The 26,586-nt window shown below is 35.3% G+C and overlaps 1 pseudogene; it reads right to left on the minus strand.

Moving 5' to 3' along the window:
- Positions 1 to 24,873: 24,873 nt before the first annotated feature.
- On the minus strand, positions 24,874 to 25,206 carry LOC110579035 (annotated as a pseudogene).
- Between the last annotated feature and the right edge of the window lie 1,380 nt (positions 25,207 to 26,586).

Consider the following 26,586-nt stretch of genomic DNA (forward strand, 5'->3'; position numbering starts at 1 on the left):
GTTGACACCTGGTAATAATCTAACCAGGACATGATGAGCGTCTGAAATAAAGCTCTGGTGATGAGAGACAGGAAGGGGAAATATGAGGTTTGTTTAAGCAAAAAAATCCATTTCATGTATGTGTTGAAGGTGACTGAGGATTTCAAGGAGGCTCCACCATTGTTGGCTTCTGCGCAGTTTGAGCATCATGATCTTTTTTGATCTAACATTCATAAGTCAATCTTTTTCCATGTTGGCATAATACTTTTTTTCTATATATCTTTCAAGAATATATGGTACTGTTAAAATGTTATCTAAGAATGGCTACACCCAAGAAAGGTGTGTGAACTCTACCTATGTTGGTAGTGATAGTGAAATATTCACCCTGGATAAGATAAATTTTCTTCCTGACTTTTACGCATTAAGTCGATGTCAATAATAGTGATGTTTTATGTCTTTGTCTTTGTCACAATAACTGGAAAACAAAAGTCTATATGTTTTTTAAGAAATCAATATAAATTCTCTTCACACTGCAACACAATGTCATTGCTATGGTGTTTTTGACTGGGCAAGATAAACTTTTATACATATATACTTAGGTAAATAGTTACTTAGAGCCTGCACTAGCTACCAACGAACAATTAATGAGGAGTCAGGATCTGAATTCTTGTCCTGCTTCTGCTAGAAATATTTATAAAAAACTTGGGTAATTTATGCAGTCTGAATTGTAGACAACCTACCTAAAAATATATAAGCCCCTTAGAGAAGGAAGAGGCAAGGAGATAGGCTTAGGTTAAGGAACTAAATGAAAATTTAAATTAAATGATCTTGGGATGAAGACTCCTGGGTTATATTTTTGGTATTGTCAATAATTCATTGCCTAGGGTACCTATTTTACCTGAACACTATGAAGAAACTGTTGATTACATGAACTCTAAAATTATATGGTTCCAGAAAATTTTATTCATTCAAATTACTAATAATAGTTAAGATATAATAACAGATATTTATTGAATGTTTCTTATGGACTAGGCATGGGTATGTACATTTTCTCATGTGCTTCCTCAACAATTCATGAGGGATCATGAGTACTGTTTTAGAGAGATGGAAATGAGTTTCAGGGAGCCATAGCAACATGTCCCAAGTCATAAATGGTGGTGATGGGGATCATATGTCTGGGGATCAAATGCCTACACACACACACACACACACAAACACAGACACAGACACAGACACACACACACACACACACATCCTGGACAGTTTTGCAGAACTAAAATGAAGCAGGATATTGCAAAATTGCCTGATGGATTTTAGTTGTCTTGATAATTATGTGAATAAATATTTGCCTGTTGGGAGTGGTCATATTTATTGATTTTTATATCTTGAGCAACAATTAAATTGCCTGGCATACGGATGCTCAAATAATACTATTTGAAGTGATTTAAATGATCTGAATACTAATAAACAGAATTGTTCTTGGAATTGTTGGATATGTGTCTGGGACTCTTGATAGAGTAGATTAGGTTAGTATATGGAACAAAACCAGCTTCCCTGGCTCAGGATGATGGTAGAGGGGACAGATCAGAATTGAAAGAAAGAAAAAAATATAACAATCTGACCACAGAATAAAGCACTGAGATATTAGAAGATTACTTATATAATACTATGGACTTTTGCTATCAACTATGTGTTGCCAGACCAAATTTATTTTCATTCTGAGGCTTTAAGTTTTGTTCTTTTCAAAAAACATCACCAATCATCTTTTATTTTTTTTTTTAGTATATTGAAATTCAGAGTTGAGAGTATAATTAGGATCTATTTGAATAACCAAGAGTTGAGCTAAAAAAAAAAAGCCCCGGGAGAAAAAGTCATAGACTCTCAGTTATAATTTACCTCCCTAATCCCTGCTGCTACCATTGATCCAGCATTCCTCTTTTAAATGTTATACTTAAACCTGTTTTTAAAAATGTCACTAAGATATGTATCCCCAGGTAATATAAAGAAACATGATTCCTCTTCTTCTTACTACTCATTCTCTTGGGGAAAAAAAATAATTTAGGTATTTATTTTGTGATAACGTCTGTCACAGCTTTCAATCCAGCTTTTTCTTAGAATTCTTTTATCCAAGGAGTTATGTAACTCTTAAATGCTACTTTGAAGCAAAACTGAAAAGTGACGTCTGTCTTTACATGTTGCTTCCTACTGTTAGTGACTTTTATTTTCCAGTTTTTCTTTTTAAGTATTTGCCCTATTATTAAAAAGATTTTTAAAAAGTTATCCTAAAAAGATTTTATTTTTTTCATGCATTCTTCAGGACGCTGCCTGAATGTTTATCCTACTTTTACTAAAAGGCTTCCTGCTGTCTGTTTTGGTACTAGAAATAGTTCCATTGGTACTATCATAAGTTTTTCAAAAATTTATTACCATACCATTATTGCTCAGATAATTATAAAGCAGGAAAACTATGATTGGGGGCTGGTCAGTTTTTGTTCAAGTATTTTGTCTTTGTTCTTGGTTTATCTTGGAAACAAAATGCACATAAGAAAGTTACCATGAAAACCTGCATGTAGTTCATAATAGTTCTGAAGAGGAAAACTAGAAGCAGTGGGTAAATATTACATATAGAAAGAGTTAAATTTATTATGGGAATTAACACTATATTATTGCAGCTATCAGAATTTTAAATGTTAATCAACTGTACATTTTTAGGGATATTTAAGAAGAGATTTAATGAGCTCTTGCCTGAGATGTGATAGAAGAAGTTATATACATATAAGCAGAATTGAATGAAGTGAGTAGATTGTTTTTCTGGCTGTAGACATGTAAATACACACATAGTTATGTACCTACTTATATGCATACACATATTTCTCTAAATTATGTGTGTGTGTATGTGTGTGTTTGTTTGTGTGTGTTTAATAGAAAGAGTTGAACATAGGGGTGCCTGCGTGGCTCAGTTGGTTGGGCATTCGACTTTTGATCTCAGCTCAGGTCTCGATCTCACAGTTGTGAGTTCAAGCCCGGCATCAGGCCCTTAAAAAAATAAAAGAAAGGGTTGAACATGAAATATTGAGTAAAGAGAGAAATTATGGCATTCTAATTTTCAAAAGGAGTCCCAATGTTTGAGAGATTGTCAAATCTATAGATACAGTTGGAAACCACCATACCACCGTGATTCATGGTTACCTTTGCTGAGACCAAATTGGAGACTTGCATGCTGATAAAGAGTAAGTCGGGTAGGCAACAGATTCATTGTGATATATGGAATCCTAGAATGTGGGAAGTAATGATATGACAACCTAAATACTGAGAGGGCAATGACAGAAAATATGGTTGCTTTCAATTGGGACAAATCAAGTGACATTTTCTTGATAAGTGTGAGGTTTAGTTTGGGAAGAAGATCATTTGTTTAACTTAGAGAAGTTTTTTCCAGCATAGTTTTGGGAAAGAATGGAAGTTAGTACTGTCCTTAGGAAACTGGAAAAGCAGACTCAAATCTCATGTGCTTGGCTTGTGATAATACTGGAAGATGTGTGGAATGAGCTGGGTTTATACTTGAAATCTCTTACAAGAGAAATGTGATACTGGACTAGTGATATAGTCCCACTTGCTCCACAAAAGAATAGAAGTTTTGGTGTTTTTGAGACTATTGCCTCTGTGTGGCTGTGAGTCAAAAGCTGGGAGGCATTTCAACTTCAGAATATATGGATTTTCTTTTCAAAAAAGAATGGGGTTAATTATGAAAAAAATTGTCTACCTTTCTTGCTCACCTTTATTTTCCATATTTCCTTTGGATCTTCTGGAAAAAAGAGGTTGACTAGATGAAGGTTACTTGTTCATGATGAAAGTCTGGACTAGGAAAGTGATAGAGTAAGTACTAAAACCCTTCTCTGGCTGATCATAAGAGTTTCAGGTTTACTGGAATATCTGAGATTGAACCTTTTAAAGGATGGTCAGTTCAGCATTATTTGACATATTTCTGCCCAAACTTGTACATCGTGAGAAGCAGCCCAGATTGCTACTCTGCTCAAAATGAACAGAGCCCTTCTCATCACCACCCCTATTCTTAGTGGGAAACTAATCTTATCCCAATATTGCTGTAAAATAAGAACAACTATTTCCTACAACCAATGCTTCTTAGCCTAGAACTTCTTAATGTGTGAGATTATATAACAGCAGTCCTTTCAGAGTGGAGAATGAAGGTTGTCTACGAATGCAAGAGTCTGAATATCCATATCTATGTTCATTTTGCTATGGTGAATAGCAAAGAAGTCAGTAGTGCAGCTCCAACTAAATCCAAAATATTAACTATTCAGTTGTTTCTGTTTTCAAAATTAGTTATTTGGTCACTTGTTCAGTCTGTATAGTCTTCATGTTGGAACTGGATATTTTCACCTCATTCACCGGATTTAGCTACATTTATCTCTTCATTCTAGTATAAATTATTAATCCCATCAACTAGTCATCAAATGCAGGAGGTAGAAATGGAAAAGGTAAATAAGTATGGCTTTAAAGTGATCAGGAAATATGATATTATTAGAGTCCATACTTTAAAAATAAATTTGTACACTACATCAACATGCTAAATGACAATGGTAGGTGAGCAGTTTTGCAGGCTGAGCTCTTTTACAAACTCTGTGGTTAAACCAGAAGCATCTCTGTACTTCAAGAGTGTTCCTCATTTTATCCCTATCATTTAAGAGTTCTGTCTTTGATAACGCTGAATTTTTTCATAATTAACCCCACTCTTTTTTTTTTTTAAAGGAAAACACCCCTATCAATCAAGAACTAAAATTCTAGACCAACCAATCTGGTGGTGTGAGGAGGGGATTGAGAAAGGCCATAGCAGGTGAAAGCAAGCTAAGGCACTGCATTTTCAATTCCATCCCTAATGGTGTGTGTATGTGTGTGTGTGTGTGTGTGTGTGTGTGTGTGTGGTATATTACATTGCTTTTGACTCCTGTATAATTTTCTACTTTATGTATCTACCATCTTTGACTTTTCCATTTCCCAAGTGATGTTCACCTTAGTTGCTTAAGTTCCTGTTTACCTCAAACAGTGGAGAGATGAACAACTTCATATCTGTACCCTATTGGATCTGTTTATAGTTTCTCCGACTCATATATTATTGAGTCATTGTGTACATGCCTCCAGAGTCTCTCCTAAATACTGCATAATGCTCTTCAAAATGCCTTACCAGTTTGGCCTCTTCTCAACAGAAAACGAAGGATCTTGCTTTCTCACATGTTTGATAATCCTTGGATTTACCTAAATACAATATTTTGCCAAACTTAAGGATGACCAGTAATGTCTCATTGTTTCAATTATTCTCTGATTATCTGTTCAGGCTGAGTATATCTTTATGTATTTTTAAGGCATTTGGATTTTCTTGTTTTGTATGTTAGCTATTTATAGCCTTTGATCACTTTTCTATTTCATTTTGTTTGTTGTCTGTTATCAACAATATCTTTTTTCTTCCTGACATTAATTGCTTGATGGGCTGAGACATTGAAAATGCAATTTCCTATCTGGCAATGTCTTTTAATTTTGTATATGGTGCTCGTTATTGAACTGAAATGTTAACTTCGATGTAGTCCAAATTCCTGTTTATTGTTTTGAGTGCTTGAAAAGGATATGTTGTTTACATGTAGCTTGTATATATCTGTTATTAACTCATGGTTATTTAAATATTTTCTGTCTTTGCTTATTTAGCGTCCAGCATTTCTGTTTCTTTTTTTTTAAATTAGATTTTATTTATTTATTTGACAGAGAGAGAGATAGCGAGAGTAGGAACAAAAGCAGGAGGAGTGTGAGAGGGAGAAGCAGGCTTCTCGCTGAGCAGGGAGCCCGATGTGGGGCTCAATCCCAGGACCCTGGGATCATGACCTGAGCCAAAGGCAGAGGCTTAATGACTGAACCACCCAGGCACCCCAGCTTTTCTGTTTCTGAAAGTGATGTGATCAATTCTGTAATTATAATTGTGTAATTCAAAGTCTCGTACTTTGCTTGTTTTTATGGCTCTATTGCAACATTTTTCTTCTTTTTTTTTTTTTGGCAGTGGTCCAGGGAGGACTTCAGATACAGCAAACACAGCATCAATAGTTTATGCAACTCAATTCTTTTTTTTTCTTTTTATGTATTTTTTCCTTTTCATTCTCCATTTCCACTCCTATACTCACCCCTACCTCCACCATGGATAGCCATTCTGGTGTATTAAATATGTGGTCATGGATATACATATATGCTTTAAAAATCTATATTTTTGTTTTGTTTATTGATATATGTTTCTTAATTTAAATGAATAATTATGTTGCTATGGTACAGATTACATACTATTTATTTTTGGATTCTTTTGAATTTTTTTCAAAAACCATTTTTAAACTGGGTCTAATGTGTCTGAGACCCACTTTATCTTGTTTTTGCATTTAAATAAAGTTTAGCTGGACATTAGCATTTTAGGTTCAAATATTCTTCCTTCATCACTTTGAGAATATTGCCCCATTGTGATTGTGTATCCTGAATCAATTTATGTTCACTTATAGATAAATTTACTTCTTTGATTTCTTTTGCTGTCTCTTTGTTTCTGATCTCAACCCCCCCCCAAAAAAAAACCTATCTGTTTTTTTTCTTTTCTATCCTATTTGTTTTGTGAGGAAAACTTTCATTCTGTAGGCTAACATCATTTTTTTTCTTTTTTAAATTCTAGGGTGGTCTTAATTGTGATTTCCTCCCCTTTTATTTTTTTCTTTCCATATGAGCTTCCAGATATGTGATAACACTTCTACATCTGTCTTCTTTATATCTTAACTTTAATATTTTCCTTTTCCTTGAGAATTTTCCTGCTGGTGCTCCTCAGATATTGCCTTATTTTCCCTTATGTGCATATTTCCTAGAAGTGTCAACATAATATATATCTAGAAGGGAAAGAAAAATTTCCAACCTAGCCTCATTTGTGTCCTTCCTAGTGAGTTTTAAGAGAGAATGAAAATCTATATTCAAAAAGGAAAAAAAAGCCCCTCAGACAATCTAATAGAAAAATAGGCAAGATACGAAAACATTCAATTAATAGAAGAAAAGAAGCAGAGGAGACAATGAAAGAAAAGATGTTCAACCACATTGCCAATCAGGGAATGCCATTTAAACCCACAGTGCAATATTACTACATACTCACCAAATTAGCAACATTAAAAAACGTATGACAATCACTGAACTCTACCTCTGAAACTAATAATACACTATATGTTAATTGAATTTTTAAAAAATTTATTTTATTATGTTATGTTAGTCACCATACATTACATTATTAGTTTTTGATGTAGTGTTCCATGATTCATTGTTTGCGTATAACACCCAGTGCTCCATTCAATATGTGCCCTCCTTAATACCCATCACTGGGCTAACCCATCCCCTCTAAAACCCTCAGTTTGTTTCTCAGAGTCCATAGTCTCTCATGATTTGTCTCCCACTCTGATTTCCACCTCCCCTTCATGTTTCCCTTCCTACTATCTTTTTTTTTTAACATATTATATATTATTTGTTTCAGAGGTACAGGTCTGTGATTCACCAGTCTTACACAATTCACAGCACTCACCATAGCACATAATTGAATTTAAATAAAAAAAAATGTATGGCACAATCGAATCCTGGTGAAAATGCGGAGCAACAGAAACTCTTGTACACTGCTGGTGGGAATAGAAACTGGTAAATCCATTTTGGTAAGCAATTTGCCAACACAGAATATGTACATACATACTCTAAAACCAATAATTCAACTCCAGTGAATATCCTCTAAGGAAATGCATACACGTATGTTGGAGGATACATGTGTAAAATTTTTCATAGCAACACTTTTTTGAAATAACTCTCCACATACAAAGTAATCATCTGCAGTATAAAAGATAAATGCATTTGTATAATTGTACAATTGACTATTATACAGCAATGAAACTGGATGAACTACACTTTATACAGCAACAGAATTCCTATAAATCACAATGTTGAGCAAAAGAAGTTTTATACAAAAGAACTCAAATTACGTGATTCCATGTATATAAAGTTCAAAACCAAGTGAAAAATATTTTTTATTGTTTAGGGAATGAACATATAGTGGGCAAGAACAAATCTCCTAAGAGATTAAACATTAAAATCATGTTTTACAAACATACTGGGGGAGAAGGCAAAAAAGTACGGAAAATTCTGTAAGACCAAAAAGAGAACAGAACGTAGCAACCTGTTGGCTCAGAGCTTCATTCCAAATGAGTCTTTACTCTGTAAGAAATGGAATACATAATCTAGAATTCAAGCACAACAGTAAGCCATTAGAATGGAGACATCTGCAGGAGCTCAACTTAGTGAAATAGATAAACAAAACAAACATATATAGGGGCGCCTGGGTGGCTCAGTCAGTTAAGCGGCTGCCTTCGGCTCAGGTCATGATCCCAGGGTGCTGGGATCAAGCCCCGCATTGGGCTCCCTGCTTGGCGGGGAACCTACTTCTCCCTCTCCCTCTGCCTGCCTCTCTGCCTACTTGTTCTCTCTCTCTATCTCTCTGTCAAATAAATAAACAAAATCTTAAAAAAAACACATATGTATATAAATACATAAAATAATTCCACCCTGTCAATGAAATATGCTGTTTATGGCCTTTGACTGTAGGTGGAGGGGAAAACATATTTTCACCTAAATAGATCTAAATGTAAACTATCCCTAATGTGGCTAGAGGTATTTGTAAATCTTTTAAAGCTAAGAGGGGAGTACATATATATTACTTTATTATTATTCTCTAATATGAATAAAATATTTAATAACCAGAGAAAGAAAAGTGAATGCAGTAAATCTACAAATACTGATACAAGTTTTCCATTTCAAAAGCAAGTAAACATTGGGACAGATAACTATTGGGGAATAGAAATGAAAATCTTGTCTGGAGGGAGAATCAAGAAATAGAATTTTTGTCTTTTTTGTATCATTTTATGATCAAGTGCATACATTACCTATGTATTCATTTAAAATAACAATGGTTGTTTACCTGGGTGATGAAATTATGAACCATTTTATAGTGTCTTTAGATAGAGCTGCATTTTTAAAATTCTCCCAAAATTGTTATTAAAAAATAGTTTCCTCTGGGTAGTTCAACTGGATTGAATAAAAAGACTTAACTTTACATTTTATATCCTTTGGGTTTTGTTTGTTTGTTTTAGTTTATTACTTTTTGCAGATATTTCTCTTAGTAGAAAATAAATAGTCTCTGGTGCTGAAAGAGAGAAACCTGTCCTGTTGTTAATAAAAATCTCTTACAATTGAAAGAAGTGAAATACCTGAACTTTCAAATGCAGAGGAAGATTTTATTCCCCAAAAGTCATTGCTGGAAAGCAAAGAAAAATTGCTATGGAATGAATTTGGCTAGTCAAGGGAAATAATTGATAAAATGATTATTGGTGACCCAGTTGGTACTGTTTTCCAGATAAATGTTGGTAAATTATTAGAAGAATTTAGCCTAAGAAAAATTGTGGTTTTTTTGTGAAATGTTTTCTGGAAATTAAAGACAAATAATTCCACTCCCAGGGGAACATCTCCTTGACCATGTGATCAAAGCTGGCCCATCCCACAGTAAACAAAGGGGCACAGAGTCTGGCTAAGATCTGAAGCACACAATGGTAGTACCTGGAGAATGTCTATAAACTTGTCCATCCAAAGCCCAGAGAGATTGTCCCTTCCCTTCCTAAGCCTTGGTTATATGCCCCATTCATATCACTAAAATGCCCCCATTTTTTTTTCAGCCAATAGCTTTTTTTTTTTTTTTGCTTCATTTAGACAGAGTTGATCTCTCTTTGTTTCTTTTTAGTTGAAGGACCCTTAACCATTTCTCAGAGCAGCATCTTATTCTTTTTAAGGATACCTTTATTGAGATATAATGCATATGCTATCCAATTCACCTATTTATTTATTTTTAATTTTTATTTTATATTAATTTATTTTTAGAGAGAGAGGTAAAGGGGAGGCCAGAGGGAGAGAGAGAGTCTTAAGCAGGCTCCACACTCAGCGTGGAGTCTGACCCAGGGCTCGATCTCATGACCGTGAGATCATGACATGAGCTGAAATCAAGAGTCAGATGTTTAATCAACTGAGCCACCCAGGTGCCCCCAATTCACCCATTTAAAGTGTACACTTTAATGCTTTTTAGCCAGGGTTGTGTAACCATCACCACAATATAATCTTAAAAGATTTTGTCTCCCCCAAAGTAACTCCATTAGCAGTTAATTTGTTATGCTGCCCCTACCTCGAGCCCTAAGTAACTACCAATCTTTTGTCTATATAGATATGCATATTCTGGACATTTGATATAAATGGAATTTATACTTTTTGGTCTTTTGTGATAGACTTCTTTCACTTATCCTAATGTTTTCAAGGTTCATCCATGTTGTAGCATGTTTCAGTCTCCTATTCCTTTTCATTGTTGAATAATATTCCATTACATGGTCATAATATACCTTTTATTTATCCATTCATCAGGTGGTAGATATTTGGGCTGTTTTTAAACTTTGGCTATTATAAATAATGCTATTGTGAACATTCATGTACAGGTTTTCATTTCTCTTGGGTCTATACCTAGGAGTGGAATAACTGGGTCATACGGTAACTCTGTTTAACTTTTTAAGGAACCACTAAACTGTTTTCCACAGTGGCTGCACCATTTTACATTCCCATCCAGCAATGGATAAAGGCTCCAATTTCTCCTGTTCTTTATCAATGCTTGTTATTGTCTGTCTTTATTACAGCCATAATATTGAGTGTGAAGTAATATCTCGTTGTGGTTTTGATTTGCATTTCTATGGTGATTAATGACATTTAACATCTTTTCATACCTGTATTGGCCATTTGTATGCCTTCTTTGGACAAATGTCTATTGAAATCCTTCACCCATTTTTATTTAGATTATTTGTCTTTTTATTATTAAGTTATATAAACTATATATTCTGTATGTAAATCTCTTATCAAATATGTGATATGCAAATATTTTCTCCCATTTTGTGGATTGTCTTTTTATTTCTTGATGGTGTCATTTGCAGCACAAAAGTTTGGATTTTAATTTTGATGTAGTTCTATTTATCTATATTTTTCTTTTGTCACTTGTGCTTTAGGTATTATAGCTAAGAAACCTTGTCTAACCCAAGATCATAAAGATTTACTCTAATTTTTTTTCTAAGAGTTTTTAGATTTTTGCTTTCTTTTTGCATTTAGGTCCATGATCATGTTGTTCCAGTACCATGTGTTCAAAGACTGTTCTTTCACCATTGAATTGTCTTGGTACACTTTTCAAAAATTGATGATAAAGTCAAGAGTTTATTTCTGGGCTCCATTCTATTCCATTGATCTTTACATCTATCTTTATGCCCATACCACGCTGTATTGATTAACATAGATTTGCAGCACGTTCTGAAAATGGAAAGTCTAAGTCCTACTTTATTGTTATTTTTCTGTATTGTTTTTTCTGCACAGGGTCCCTTTTATTTCCACATAAATTTGCAAAAATATCAGCTGGGATTTTAATAGGGATGGCTTTGAATCTGTAGATTAATTGGGGGACTATTGCCATCTTAACAATAACCAGTTTTCTGATCTATAAACGTGGAATGTATTTCTATTTATTTAGGTATTCTCTTTTTTTCAGCAGTGTTTTATAGTTTTCTTTATACAAGTTTTATACTTGTTTTGTTAAATTTATACCTAAGTATTTTATTCTTTTTGACTCTATTTTAAATTGTTTACTTACTTTCATTTTAAGGATGTTCTTTGCTAGTATAGAGAAATACAATTAAATTTTGTATATGGACTTTGTATCCTGAATCTTGATGAATTTGTTTATTAGCTCTTATAGTTTTTTAATGGACTTACTGTGTGTGTGAAATTTGAAAAAAGAAAAAAACAATAGAAAAAATAATAGAAAATTATCTTTAATTCTTCCAATGCAATATGGACGCAGTGTATTATTATTTTTCCTGCTTAATCTCTCTTGTTAGAACCTACACTACAGTGTTAAATCAAAATGACAAGAACAGATATCTTTGTTCTGTTCCTGGTCTTAGAGGAAAAATATTTAGTCTTTCACCACCAAGAATGATGTTAGCTGTGAGTTTCACATAGATGCCCTTTATCAGGTTGAAGAAGTTCTCTTCTAAGTTTGTCGAGTGTTTTTATCATGAAAGGGAGTTGAATTTTGTCATATGCTTCTTCTGCCTTCATTGAGATAATCCTATTTGTTTTTCTCCTTTTCCCTTTTATTCTATTTTTATTAAAAAAATTTTTTTTTCTTCTTTTAAGAGAGAGAGCATGAGAGAGAGAGAGAGAGAGAGGGCACAAGCAGGGGAGAGGGGCAGAGGGAGGGGGAGAAGTAGACTTCCCGCTGAGCAGGCGGCCCCATGCGGGACTCTATCCCAGTACCCTGGGATCATGACCTGAGCTGAAGGCAGACGCTTAACCGACGGAGCCACCTAGGCACCCTTATTTTTTTTTTAAAGATTTATTTTAGAGAGAGAGAGAGCACAAGTGGGGGGCAGGGGCAGAGGGAGAGAAAAAGAGAGAGAAGAGACTCCGCACTGAGCATAGAGCCCGACATGGGGCTCAATCTCCTGACCTGAGATGAAATTAAGAGTCAGACACTCAACCAACTGAGCCACCCAGGCACCCCTTCCTTTTTCCTTTTAATATGAATGATTTTGTATTGAACTACCGTTGCATTCCTGACAAGTCCCACTTGGCCTTATAATTCTTATATGTTGCTGAATTTAATTTGCTCATATTTTGTTGAAGACTTTTCAATCTGTATTCATAAGAGATATTGGTCTATACTTAGATTCTTGCGATATTTTTGTCTGATTTTGGTATTAAGGTAATACTAGCTTTATGGAATGAATTGAGAAGTGTTCCCTTTACCCAATTTTTTGGAAGAATTTTAGAAGGCTTGATATGAATTCTCTTTGGATGTCTGATGGAATTCACCAGTGAAGCAATCTGAATCTGAGTTCTATTTGACTCTTCATGGTATTTTAAAATTACTCACTAGATTTTACCATTTATAATAGTTATCTAGTGCTGCCATAACTTATTACCACAAAGATTGTGGCTTAAAACAAAACAAATTTATATTTTAAATGGCTCTATAGATAAGAAGTTTGAGACAGGTCTCACTGAGCTAAAATCAAGGCATAGGCAGGGCTATGTTCCTTTCTGTAGGCTCTGGGTGAGAATAAGTTTCCTTGCCTTTTCCATATTCTACAGAATGTCCACATTTGCTCATGGTTCTCTTCTTTCACCTTTGAAACCAGCCTTGACATATTAAGTTATTTTTACACTGCAACCCTTTGATCTTCCTTCCATAATCACATTCCCTCTAATCAACCTCAACTGGGAGAGGGTCTCTATTTTTGAAGACTCATGTAATTAGATTGGGCCCATTTGATTAAATCCAGATAGTCTTCCTGTCTCAAAATCCTTCATCTTAATCACATTTGCAAAATCCCCTTTTCATGTAAGGTAACTATTTACAGGTTCCCGAGATCGTGGGATCATGATGTAGACATCTTGGGGAGAGGACATTATTTTGCCAACCCCACTTTCAAAAGTCTATTCAGCTTTACACACATTAATTTATGCAGCTTCTTAAATTAGTCCAAATGACTCTTTAGTTGAAGAAATATGCACTTATACTGTCTTTTGTGATTACCTACATAATCACCTTTATGAACACTCATTTTTATTTTTTTAATGTCTGTCTATTTCAATTACTGGCTGATGCTAACTGCTTCCAGCATGAAGAACTTCTTTTAGTAGTTCTTGTAAGGAAGATCTCCTAGCAACCTTATAATCAGATATTATCTGAGAATATCTTTATTTCACCTTCTTTTTTGAATGATAATTTTATTAGCTGTAAGACACTTGGTTGACTTTTTGCATTTTCAAAATGTGATCCCACTGCTCTCTGTTCTCCATTGTTTCTAATGAGAAGTCAGATATAAATCTTATTGCAATCCTTTGTACATGATGTGTTGTTTTTCTTGTTGCTTCCAAGATATTCTCTTTGTCGTTTAACACTTCAACTATGGATCTCTGTGAATTTATTATACTTAACGTTTGTTAAGTAACATTCTCCAGGGCGCCTGGGTGGCTCAGTTGGTTAAGCGACTGCCTTCGGCTCAGGTCATGATCCCGGAGTTCCTGGATCGAGTCCCGCATCGGGCTCCCTGCTCGACAGGGAGTCTGCTTCTCCCTCTGACCCTCCCCCCTCTCATGTGCTCTCTCTCTCATTCTCTCTCTCTCAAGTAAATAAATAAAAAATCTTTAAAAAAAAAAAAGTAACATTCTCCATCAAATTAAGGAAATTTTCAGACATTATTTCTTCAAATATTTTTTTCTCTTTCCTCCTTTTAAAAATTGTTTAGGTATTCTCATTACATGTATGTTGATATGTGTAATGGTATCCTACATTTCTTTTAGGTTTTGTTCAATTTTCTTCATTGTTTCTGCTTTCTGTTCTTCATATTGCATGATGTCCTTTGATCTCTCTTTTTTTTTAAAGATTTTATTTATTTATTTGAGAGAGAGAGAGAGAGAGAGCACATGAGAGGGGGGAGGGTCAGAGGGAGAAGCAGACTCCCTGCTGAGCAGGGAGCCCGATGTGGGACTCGATCCCGGGACTCCAGGATCATGACCTGAGCCGAAGGCAGTCACTCAACCAACTGAGCCACCCAGGCGCCCAATGTCCTTTGATCTCTCTTAACATTTGTTGGTTCTTTCTTCTGCCAGTTCCAATCTGCTTTTGAGCCTCTCTAGTAAAGTGTTCATTTCAGTCATTGTACTTTTCAAGTCTAGAATTGCCTTTTGTTTTTTAAATAATTTATACCTCTTCATTGATATTCTCTGTTTGATGGTAAATTATTATTATATATGTTTTTGACTCTTTATGCATGGTTTCCTTTAGTTCTCTGAACATATTTATAATCAGTGATTGAAATCCTCATCTGCTCAGTTCACCGTCTGAACTTTTTCAAAGGCAATTTCTATTTTCTGCTTTTCGCCCCTGAGTATGGTTCGCATTTTCCTGGTTACTTGTGTATCTCCTAACATTTTGTTGAAAGCTAGACATTTTAGATAATATATTGTAGCAACTGATCCCCTAGAAGTGTTATTGTTTGGTGTTGGTCATTTGTTTATTTACTTAGTGACTTGACTTAACAAATTCTGTAAAGTCCTTTCCCCCTGCCATGTGCAGCCTCTGACATCCCTGCTAAGATAATGATGATGATGTTGATGATCATTGCTCTTTATTTATCTTTTATCTGAGCTACTTAGGAGAAGCTTTTGGACTGGCATAAAATTTTATTGATTAAAGTTATTCTTAAGCCCCCTTAGTCAGTTATATTTTTATTCTTTACTGTTGGTATGCATGTGTGCTTAAAGGCTCCTGTATCAGTTCAGGGACTTTTTATGCTCTTTGTCCCCTTGTTAGTCTGGGACTAGGGCATGCACCTAATCTTCCCCATGCTCCCAGGATGACTGTGATATTATTTTAAATTTTGGCTGGGTTAGAGTAGATTATTGTTCACTCAGTATTTGGTGAGAAATTGTATTTAAGCACTGCCAAAAAAAAAAAATCAGACATAGGTAAAGAGAGATTTTTTGATGGGATTATTGCAAAGGGGAGGAAAGGGACTGTTGCAATAGGGAGAATGCAACAACTATATCAACCAGGGCTGGACAAAAATAATTTTTCTTTTATAGGGAGGAGGAAACAAGGCTAGAAAGAAGTGAATGTGGGTAGGTGGGATGAAAGGGTAGAACAATGAGAGGGCAGATCAGAGAATTTTCCTGATGTCAGCCTATTTTCAGCATGTTTAGGAGACCTTGTATGCTGGCTCAGCCCAAGGGTAGGCCAAAGTTCAGGAGTAAGTGGTAAGGAGAGAAATTTAACTAAAGTTGGTTAACAAATATTTTGTTCTGGATTAATCAGTGAGGACAATAGTTTGGCAAATATTTATGAGGCACAGAATGGAAATTTAGAGCGTCTTTGTCTGGTCTTGTCATAAGTAAACAACTGTGTCTTATGGCAAAGTGTATTTCTTTGTAGTAATCCATTTTCAGAACACAAAGGGTGGAGAATTTCTTTAACCATGACTCAGAGGACCCCAGTAAAATTCAAACTTGTCAGCCCCTGTTGCCATTCTGAGTTTTGCCCTGTATTGATGGGACTGTGTGTCATTTGGGAATGCTTTCAAGCTGCACCTTGTCCAAGTGATGGACCCCAGTATCCACCACCTCCTCCACCTGGGGCAGAATTGGGGTGAGATGGGAAAAGAGAGACCAGGATCATCTTTGCAACACCTGCCTGGAATAGAGCTTCTACAGGGGCCAGGGGAGGGGGGGCAGTGGGAAGGGATGAGAAATGCCAGCACTTACCCCTCCTGGGATGATATCATATATTCTGGGAAAGAGGGAACCCTGTCTTCTTGGCTACAAGTGCCTAGGGTAGAGCTTTTATAATGTGGAGCTAGGGAGTATAGGTGGATAATGAAATGATGAAATGAAACCAAATTGTACAGACTCTCCTTGTTCTTACCAATATTTAGTAATTTTTTGAATGAATTTTTATGCATTTTCTGTGTACCCTTATGACAATTTTCAGAGACTTTAAATGATTGTTGTTTTTTTTTTTATATTTTTCACCACTTTGTTTTTTAGCTTTTTTCTGGGGGGAAGATCCACCAAGTTCTTTGCTCCATTCTTTTAGGAGTAGTTTACTTTTACTCTGGTTTCTTCTCTTTTTTTTTTTTTCCCCTCTCTAGCCTCTCTACTTTTATTTAAGTGACCTCAAGTTTTTACCTCTTTCAAACTCTTCCCAAATTACATAGAGATCTGCCAGCTTCCCTATTCCAGGTCAGAACATAGCTTTCCCACAGCTTCTTTTTTGTGTTGACTATTGATGGACATTCATAGATAATGGGTCTTTTAACTTTTCAGAATTCCACATGATAATATTTATTTCTAGCCATAAACAGAACCACTGGGCATCCATATGTCTCAATAATTCATTCTTGTAGATATCCTTTATGCCTCTGTGTTTTTTTGCACTCATATGCTTGCCTCCGTGTATTCTGGTTAGAATGTAAATTTCTAGATTACAGAAACCAGATCTACCTCGTTTTCTTGGTGCAATGGCTCCCACAGTGTCATAAAATAAAGTCAGTGTTAAATGCCTAAATGAAATTATGACTATGTTCAAACTAACATGGAGCATGAAGGTAATGGAAAGAATCTTTCACACCAAGTCAGACGAACTGTCCTCAAGAAGAAATAGGTTCAGAGCATAACAGTCAGCTTCCTCATCAAAAATGGACTCATTCACCATTCATTTAATACAGATTTCCTGAACATTTATCATGGGAATAATAATTGCTCTATCTTTCTTACAATATTATGGTGATTTTCCAAATGAAATAATGATTATGAAAGTTTTTTTTTTACAACTATTAAAATGTATAGATGTAAAATTTTGACTCCAATTACAATGTGTATGGAGGGGTGGTTTTTACACTACCAAGCAATTTTCTGACATCAGCTGGGTGTCCTACAATTCAACTCAGTTCTGACACATCTACTTGGAGATCTCACAGGTTAAGGACTCAGTTCTACAAGGCTGCTCCCTCTTTTCAGATGCCAGTTGCATGCTTAGGTTGTCACATTTGCTTCTATAGATCAGAGGTTTGAACAACTGGCTTCTTGGGTTCAATTAATTTGCTAGAGTGCTCACAGAACTCAAGAGACACATTTTACTTACTAGATTCCTGGTTTATAAACCAGATGGAAGAGATGCATAGGGCAAGGTGTGGGGAAAGGATACCAAGTTTCCTTGTTCTCTGAGTACGCCACTCTCTCCAAATTACCATGTGTTCACAACCAGGAAGCACTTGAAAACCCCTCCTTCTGGGTTTTTAAGGAGGCTTTACTACATAGGCAGGATTGATTAAATCACTGGCCATTGGTGATTGAACCCAATCTCCAGTCCCTCTCCCCTCCCTGGGAGGTCTGGGGGTGGTCTGCCATGACAATGAGCCCGCATTCTTAGGTGCTTTCCCAAAGTCACTTTATTAACATAAACTCAGTTGTAGTGGAAAGGAGCTTGTTGTGAATATCAAGACACTTTTATTGTTCTTATCACTTAGGAAATTCCAAGAGTTTTAGGAACTCTGTGCCAGGAACAGGGAAAAAGATCAACTATATATTTCTTATTATACATCGCATATCACAAAATGTAAGGTTATGTCATTCATCACAATTGTTTTCAATAATATATAGTACTCATGACAACAATCAAAATTAGTATTTGCTGGCTGCAATCTAATTGTTTACTATCTTTACACACAATTTGAGATTACAAAGAAAACCAGATTATTAAAAACTATGTATAAAACAAAACTCACAATATACCAAATGTTCCAGCCATGTTATGAAATATCTCTGCCCATTATTAATCACTTGCTATTGTATTACGAAAATATAAAGTAATATGTAAGAAAAGACACCGTCAGAGGAGACCTGAGTCAGACATCAATACACTTTATAGCCTTAGGTAAGTTATTCAATTTTCAATCACATTCTCTTGAGGTATTATAGTACCTGTCCAGTCTAATTTGCAGGATGGTTCTGAGAATCAAATGAAATTTGTGTGAAAAGATATTGAAAAGTCAAAAGTATTATACAAGCCATAGGTGTTAGTCACTAACAGAATATATTCAATGGAGTTATGAGATTTTCAGAGCAAAGCTGCAAACTAAATATAAACTGTATTAGAAGCCCAGAAAAGTATTCCCTTGTTCCTGAATGGATAAACTTAGCTTCTGGGTGATAATAAATAGAGAGTAAAGCTAACATCTACTAGAGGACACCTCTAATAAAACAACGGTAGGCATGAAGAGAGGAGCCAGAGGCAAAGCACTTAGGGCCAGAGGCATTATTGTGTTGCTCTGGAATGCACGCAGTCCACAGTGGAATAAGATTTTGGCAGAGGATGAGATTAATTTGTGTATAGATTCCTGCTGGATATGTGACATTTCTGTTCATTACTAGCCCACTTGGTAGGTTTGATTACTGCTGTGGCCAGACAGTCTCTGAAAAAAAAAAAAAAAGAAAATAGATGAGCCAAAGACCTTTGATATATTAGAGTACAATAAATGACAGCAGGAAATAAACCATTGTCTGAGGGGTGTGGAAGAATAAATGGTTAGCACATGCCCTGACAAATTCTTCCGCTGCTTGAAGAATTTCACACTGGCATTTCACAAAGACAGAGTTAATTTCTTGGAGGAATAAAATATTTTCACACTATTTTCCCTAAAGAACAGTTAATTGGGAAGGGTGATACAAGGCAATAATAAATAAATAATAATGATAGTCTTGATTAATATTAGCTTAGAATTCATGTATAGTTTCATTTAATCATTACAGTAATCCAGATAGGTATTAGAATCTCCAGTTTAGAGCTGAGTGGGGTTTACATGCCTAGACTAGTGTCGCACAGCTAATAGGTGGTGGATCGGAATTCAGACCTAGATGAGTCTAAATCTAGATGTCATGTTCTTTGCCTCCATGTTTAATTCCCAACACCAGTCATTAAACTGGTGTTTCTTCATGTCAAAATTTTCACTGGTTTACTGAATATCTTTCAGAGGAAATCATGACTGTATGTTTAATAAATCTTGGACAAAATTAAAAGTTGAATATTCTGTATGTTATTATATAGTAAATTTCCTATTTGTAAAACTCAGACATCTTTACATCATGCTGACCATGTGAGTAAATGAATAACAATATTAAGTGCTTAAATATAAAATTGCATCTCTGAAAAGTATTAGTCAGATCTAAGGGTCAAATTATTCTTTTATACCCAAATGTTTAAGTCACATGTACTAAAACAATAAATACACCAACAGGGTATGAGGAAATCTTATCATTAAGCTTTATTTTTAAATTGTTGATATTTAAAGCATTTGCTATTGCAGGACAACACTCACTAACTGTGAAGACCAGACATCCTTTAAGGAGGCACACTTTCCCTTCATTTGTGTCTGAGTGCACATGGCATTTCCTGGGGTTATTTCCATGAATTTTCCTTGTGCTTTCCTTTACTTTCACTGGGGCCTTCATCCAATTTGTGGTTGAAAACATTAAAGTCGTTGCTTAGAAACGCTGAAGTTGGAAATTTATGAGTTTTCAGAGGTTGCATTGAAGTGTAGGGGTAGCATATGGTGATCTGACATGTTTTGTTCCCTAGCCAAGGATAGGGGTAGGCTTCTGTGATCTCTCTAATTATTTCATGGCACTTTAAGATGCCAAGCTGTATTGAGAAAACAGCAAGGCATCAGGGCTAAGAAAAAAACAGAATGTACTTTTTTGTATTCAATATTTATGACCAAATTTTTTGTTGTTCTTTTTTTAAATTAATTGGAATAGTTTTGGAAATATTAGAGCAGAAGTTTAGTTTTAACTAAAGGGTAAAATTAAAGGCTTATTACTTTGGCTGAAACAAAAAGAAAGAATGTTTCTTAATGTAGAAAGAAAAAAGGCAGCAATGAAATGAAGATATTTCATAAGGAAGAGTTTTGGTCCTAAAAGTAAATTTTGACATATCAAAGTCTATTTAATAACTGTATAATGGAAGATAATTCAGTTTGTTTTTTTTCAACAGCTCAAGAAGATTGTAGATATTAGGAAACAGAGTCAAGGAAGACAAATACAAATAAATTATATAAATGATTAAGGAATTGAAGCCCTAGTAATGCATAGGTGTTAATTTGTGTTTTGAACTTGGTCTGGGGAAAATGTCATGAAAATCTGGGTGAATGAACGTAATAATTCATTCATTTTCTCATTCTTAAAATGTTCGTTAGGATCTAGGGATAAAAAGAAGAGAAAGACATGGACTTGGCTGTCATAGAACTTACAGTTTTTTAAGACATAGGCGTATAAGCCAATATGGAACCCCATATGGAAAGTATAATGATAAAAATATGTCATGAGGCTTTGTGAACATAGAGGGACATTTAATATTGTCATGGGAAATTAGGAAGATTTCAGATTAGACTAATTACAGAACAGTTCCAGAATATCAGTGGTTTAATAGAGTAGGACTTTTTCCTGCTCATTCATTGCTATATATTTGTATACTTGGTAGGGCCCCTTTCACTTGGTGTCTCAAAGACTTCCATCCTATGGTTCTGGCATCTCCTAGGGGCTGAGTTCTATTGGATCCTGTGCATCAGGCAGGCAGTAAGGGACAAGGAAGACGAGGTATATTCTTTATGGGCTAGGACAGGAAGCAGGTATAGTCTATTGACCACAACTTAGTTAGATGGCTACATTTAACCTCAGTGGAAGCTGTGAACTAAGAGGAGTGGAAATAAGTTTATTGACTAACTAGGCTGCTTATGATACAGCTTTTGGAGATTTCATCTAGCTAGGCCTTAAAGTGAACCTAGTATCCAGATGAAGATTGGGCAAGGACATTCCAGAAAGAAGGAATATCATGATAAAAGACATAGATGTAAAAACCTTATGGAACATTATAAAGGTCAGTGTTGTTGGAGTATACATTTCAGGTGATGATTAATAAGAGATGAAATTCCACTGCTGATGTTTTTTCCTCAGTTACACTTTCCAGTATATCCAGTTGCTTACTTGACATTTATCCTCTGCTCATTCAAAGACATATCAAATTCAACCTGTACAAAACCAACTCCAGGATCTTCTGTCCTGCTTCCTGGCCCTTGCCCCCCTTCAAACATAGTCCTCCTTATCCTATCATGCAAATAAAAAACATGGAAATGATCCTTGACATTTCCTCTAATTCCACAAAACTAATATATTACTAAATCTTATATGTGCTAAAATCAAATTTTTCTTGAATATGTTAATTTTGTTCCATTTCAACTCTACCACTCTACTCCAGACTAACATCATCTATTATCAGATCTATCACAATAGGCACCTAACTCATCTCTCTTTTTGTCATCAATATTTGCTTCTCTTCAGTCTGTTATATACAGTTATCCATTAGAGACCAGGCCCATTACCACCATCCTAGTCTGCACTTACTGGGTGCTCACAAAGTCCTAGGCATTATTCTACATACATTGCACTGATTGTCTAATTTAGTTTCCATATAGCCCTATATTGCAGGGCCTATTCCTATTTCATTTTATAAATAAAGAAACCAAGACTTAGAAGGTTTTGGTAGCTTGCTCCATCTCATACAACTATCATGCAGGGTAACTTCTAAAAATCTAGGCAGCCTGCTTCCTGAGCCTGTGTTCTAAATCACTATGCTATATTTTCTCTCAGTGTAGACATTTAAACCACTTATTTATTGAATGAATGAATATAATGAAGAAAAAGTGGCAGACTGGCAAGTGCCACATATAATAGTCATGTTGACACATTTTATTTTGTCCATATGTTGGAAAAGAACCATTAAAAGATTTTAAGAAAGCAATGATAGGCGCACCTGGGTAGCTCAGTCGGTTGAGCATCTGACACATGATTTCAGCTCAGGTCATGATCTCAGGGTCGTGAGATCATGCTCCATGTTGGGCTCCGCACTCAGCTGGGAGTGTGCTTGAGATACTCTTTTTCCCTTTCCCTCTTCTCCTCTCTGTCCCCCACCCCCGCTCATGCTCTCTCTCTCTCTCAAATAAATAAGTCTTTTTTTAAAAAAAGAAAGCAATGACATAGTCAGATCTAGAGATCTGAAAGAGGTTTTTATTATGTGCATGGAAGTTGGAAAGGAAGAAGAAAATAATCAAAGCAGAGAGTAATTTCATTAGAGTATAAAAGAAATTGGCAAAGGGAATAAGGACTACATTATATCATAAAAGGTTTGAGGTTCTTTCAAGCTCTTGACAGCATACTCCTTTGTCTCCTTTGTAATCTCATTTCTTTCCCCAATATATCACTTAGTCCAAATGCAACATTAATTGCATTTCTTAAAAATAATTTCAGAGTCAACAGACTTTATAATGGTGAAATGAGACCTTATATATAGAGTGTCCAAGGCAGTTCTTCAAAAAAAGGAAATTTTTTTCTTTACCCTCTTCACAATTCATCCCCAAATAACCTGGCTATGAGAGAGAAAAGAATGTAAAGTTATTATAGTCTTGAGTTTAGAAGAATAAGCAGTCACAAAAGTATTAAAAAATAAGGATAAAGTGTTTAAGCTTGGAGAAGTTTACTTTGGTGACTTTAAAAGATAGAGAAAAGTCAACAAATGTGTTTTAATTTTGCCTAAGTTTTGCTTTTTCTGCTTAGTTTTGGTCAAAGCTAATGCTTTCAAGTGATCCCAAGTGGACTTTAAAATTTGGCTAAATATAAGTACATATTCAAGTAGTAATAGAATTGTACAGTTTTAACTATTTATGTAAATGCTTAAAATAAAATTTAGCATACAAAATCTGTGTGTGTTTGTGTTTGGGTGTGTGTGTGTGTGTGTGTCTGTGTGTATACTAATAATTAAAAGAGGTTTCTTAAACAGAATCTATCTTGAGATATTTATTCTGATATACATAATATGACCCAATGTATCAGTTAAATAACATGTGATAAAATATGTAGGGCTAAATTTCTAGTTTCTACTTTAAATGCCATAAATCTATTCATGTATATAGGGTTCAGGATAAAATAGAAAACCTATGTATAATAAGAATATTCAATGAATATATCAGAAAATGTAATCACAAAAATACTAAAGATACAGGTTCTGCAAAATGCTATGCAGTTTTGCTGAATGTGTAGGACTTGTATTTTCTGAAAATGTAGAGTCCCTCTGTGCATTATTTAACTTTCAAAGCAATGAATTGCAAAGACTAGAGTTATAGAATGAATTCTTTATAGGAGAGAATCTGGGGAATGACACAGAAGGAGACAATGGCAAATGAAAAGGGAAATTTCTTCTATGTTTCTCTCTCTGTAAATGCACATTTCTAGTGCAGGGAGAACACTTAGCTAAATAATAATTTATTAGCATGATGTTTCTCAGAAAAAAAGAAATGAAAAGAAAATTTGCATATACTGTTACAAATCTTTTTCTGTTTTGTATATTGACTTTTATTTATTTTTCCCAACCCTAACTGTATCCAGCTTCATTAAAGATACTTTTCATAAACAGTCATGGTATTTCAGGCAGGACATGGGCAATCATTAACAGTATACAACAACTTTCCAACCCCCTTCTTCAGTGGACTATCAAAATCAGAAAGCTACTACAAAACCCAATGAAGTCTTCAAGTGATGCTCCGAACAGGGAAAGTTTACAGTGAGGGTTGACATTTCACATTTAGCATGTTGCTTAACAACTTTTCATAAGCCGACCTTGACTTTGATGCAATGAAATGAAAATGGCAGAATTATCAATCTGAAGATTCACAAGCTAAAAACAGTACTCTTTTGAGGAATGCCATCTCCGTAGTGACACTGTAAAGTCCAGATTGCCTAACATGCTGGAAACCATTTTTGGGAGTCAGGTTCCAGTAGGTCTCTGGTTTAAGGGAGTTAAGTCTATGTTGAAGGTAGAGAGGGAGAAGAGGACATAAAAATGAATTTTAGTTTTTCCACACTACAAGGTGTTTGTGCCGAGGTGGTTAATGTGTGTCAACATGAAGGAATCCCTCTTCCTGGGAACCAAGAGGAAGTTTCTCAAAACTAGAAGGGAAGGGTGTTTCTTCCCGAATCAATCTAGCTTCAGAGATATTCTATTAGTGACATATGCCCTTCCCCCAAAACAACAATGAAGTCTTCTGTGTGTTAACAATATAGCTTAAAAAAGAAATAAAACAAAATCCTGCATTTTTATAAAACGTGATAAAAAATAGTATTTCAAACTGTACAGTCACCAGAAGTACACAGTTATCAAAAATGCACACACTTCACTTGGCATCTTCAGCACCTTTAGCTTTCTGTGCCTGGTCTGTTTTGGCCTCTCAGTTTTTTGCAGGGTTATCTCCATCCTTGCCAGCATCAGATTTCCCCTTTTTCTCTTTGGGTACCTTCTCTCCCTTTTTGGGGGGGCCTGGGCTCTGGCTTTGAAGGAGCAGGTTTAGCAGATAACCTTGCAGATCTTTGTGCCTCATCCTTCACCTTGGCTTTATCTCCTTTAGCGCCCCCTTCAGCCTTTTTCTTGCACATGGTGGTGACAGCCACAGGTGGTAGGCGCTGGATGCAGGGATGAGACGGTGGGCAGGCTTTGGCTGGTCTGGGGGTCTCTCTTGCCTCTTCTTCACATGGCTTGTATTGACTTTTAATACTTGTATTTTTCTTTCTAGCTTTAGATGGTTTATTCACTATTAGTAACATATCAGTAAATTCTCGTAAATATTTTCACAATGATTCTAACATGAATATGATTATGAACAAATATAATGAGTGAATCACAATAATTTCTTATATTGGAAAGAGGAAAGATAAATTCATGTTTGGACTTTTGTCATTGGGGACTGGGTGAAATGGGTAAAGAGGGTCAAAAGGTACAAACTACCAGTTATAAAATAAATAAGTCATGGGATGTAATGTACAACATGGTGACTATAGTTAATAGTACTGTATTGCATATTTGAAAGTTGCTAAGAGAGTAGTTTTCATCTCAAGAAAAAAAAATTTGCACTGTGTATGGTAATGGATTTTAACTACACTTATTATGGTGATCATTTTGCAATTTATACAAATACTGAATGATTATGTTGTATACCTGAAACTGATGTAATGTTATATGTCAATTATCTTGATTAAAAATAATAAAATAAAAAGATTATAAATCACAGAAGTCAATTGGATGTGTTAAGAACTTTAAAATCGGGGCACCTGAGTGGCTCAGTCGTTAAGCGTCTGCCTTCGGCTCAGGTCATGATCCCAGGGTCCTGGGATCGAGCCCCGCATCGGGCTCCCTGCTCAGTGGGAAGCCTGCCTCTTCCTCTCCTCCTGCTTGTGTTCCCTCTCTTGCTGTCTCTCTCTTTGTCAAATAAATAAATAAAATCTTAAAAAAAAAAGAACTTTAAAATCAATAAAAGGCAACTGTGAAAAAGACTGATGATTTTATACAGAAAAGACTCTATCAGAGAAAATGCTTTTTTTTCTCCTGAAATATATCAGTGTCATGCTATGAGAGGTAGATATGATTAAGAAAACTGGTTAGAATATGTGGCAAATTTACTAAAATTATTTTGCTTATTTTAATTGTTACATTCAGATAGTCAACATACTTTTTTAAAAATTACCTTATTATACATGGATATATATTTTTAGAAAGAATTTTAGTTTTGAAAATAGTTTTTGGGGGCACCTGGGTGGCTCAGTCTGTTAAGCGTCTGTCTTCAGCTCAGGTCATGATCCCAGGGTACTGGGATCAAGCCCTGCATCGTGCTCCCTGCTCAGTGGGGAGTTTGCTTCTCCCTCTCCCTCTGCCTGCCGCTCCCCCTGCTTGTACTTTCTTTCTCTCTCAAATAAATGAATAAATAAATAAAATCTTTAAAAAAAGAAAATAGTTTTTGATTCAGGACTATTTTATAGGAT

This window comes from Neomonachus schauinslandi, chromosome 4 (assembly GCF_002201575.2).
Source record: "Neomonachus schauinslandi chromosome 4, ASM220157v2, whole genome shotgun sequence".
Taxonomy (NCBI): Eukaryota; Metazoa; Chordata; class Mammalia; order Carnivora; family Phocidae; genus Neomonachus; species Neomonachus schauinslandi.